Source organism: Arachis ipaensis, chromosome B08 (assembly GCF_000816755.2).
Source record: "Arachis ipaensis cultivar K30076 chromosome B08, Araip1.1, whole genome shotgun sequence".
NCBI lineage: Eukaryota > Viridiplantae > Streptophyta > Magnoliopsida > Fabales > Fabaceae > Arachis > Arachis ipaensis.
In genome coordinates this window covers 127126166-127127548 of record NC_029792.2, presented here as the reverse complement: position 1 = coordinate 127127548, position 1383 = coordinate 127126166, and the positions used below count along the sequence as shown (strand labels likewise).

Here is a 1383-nt window from a genome sequence, read left to right as displayed (position 1 = left end):
TACGATAAATATTATTATTTTTTATTAATATTTAATCCACAATAATTCGTATTTATATTTATAAAAATTTTATACACAAAAAAAAATATTTATTAAATAATAACTAAAAATACTAAAAAATATTGATTTTTTAAAATTTCTCTTTTAAATAAAGTCACCTGTATATATTTTGTAAATAAGAATTACACACACTGGTTCAGTCAAAATTTGTTTTAAAATATATGTATCGAGATTAGGAATTAGGTATAAATGCCGTTTTGCATAAGCTAATATGGGAACTAGGGACATCTGAAAGGGTAACTAAAAATAATAAGCACCATTAACTCTCTCTATTGTGGTGTGAATCAGTGCTAGCTAGCACACTTTATTATTTCTTCTCTCTCTCTCTCTCTTGGGCGTGGCTATATATGTGAGTTAGGGTTTTAAGAGTGTATGTATGTGTTTGTTGTTGAGGGGAATGTTGGCTGGCTCGAGGCTTTTCACAAAATGAAGGTTCTCACTCACTCATCATATTATGGGAGGAGAAGTTGTAGAACTACTAAGGCTTCGGACCAGGCTTCATTCCCCTCAAAAAATCTTCTTCTTATTCATTGTGGTTTGCTTGTTATTACTATTATGCAAAGGTTATCGGTTGAGAGGAATGTTGTCTGGCTCGAGGTCGTATAGGCCGTTATCATTTAGATATTTTCGTGATAACGACCTTAGTGATTCTCGGACCAGGCTTCATTCCCCTCACCCAACATTTTGCTTCTTATATATTTATGAAGAACAACACTAACTCTTCATCTACATTATTATTGTTGGTAAGGATTTTTATTTATTGAATTATGTATAATTGTATGTACATGCTAACTATAGTATTCTTTTTTTTTTTCTTGAAAAAAAAAAGATTATTTCTGGATTTTCAATCTTTGTTCTTTCAGATATATAATACCACAAGACAAGAGAAAGGTAATTACTAATTATTTTATTTTAATATTTTTTATGTGAATAAATAATAATAATATTATGGTAGTTGTCCATTGTTATAGAGATGATATATGTGTGTACTTTTGTTCTTACCTCTTTTCTTTCTGCTGGCATTATATTGTTTCCTTCTATCAACACCCGTGACTGAAGATCAGACTCAACTCTTCTTCATATCTTTTTACCACTTAATTATTCTAGTTTCAAGGTTATTCAACCCTCAAAAAATAATGACTTTTTTATTTAACATTTTACATGGATATTATTATTCAGTTATATTCCTTAAATTATTAGGAAGAGAGAGAGAGAATTTAAATTCAGTTAACTAGTTGAAAAATCATTGATCTCTCCGTACAGATATAGAAGATGTAAATAGGAACATGCAACAACATTATTATTCACCAATTCTCCAACTCC

At 29.4% G+C, this 1383-nt stretch overlaps 1 long non-coding RNA gene across 1 annotated transcript in view; it reads left to right on the top strand.

Moving 5' to 3' along the window:
• The window catches only part of LOC110266131, a 3180-nt gene continuing 1997 nt past the window's right edge, over positions 201-1383 (top strand). Inside the window, exons 1-2 of the long non-coding RNA XR_002353113.1 lie at positions 201-803; positions 890-951. This is a non-coding gene — a long non-coding RNA (uncharacterized LOC110266131). The remainder of the gene's footprint in view (positions 804-889; positions 952-1383) is intronic.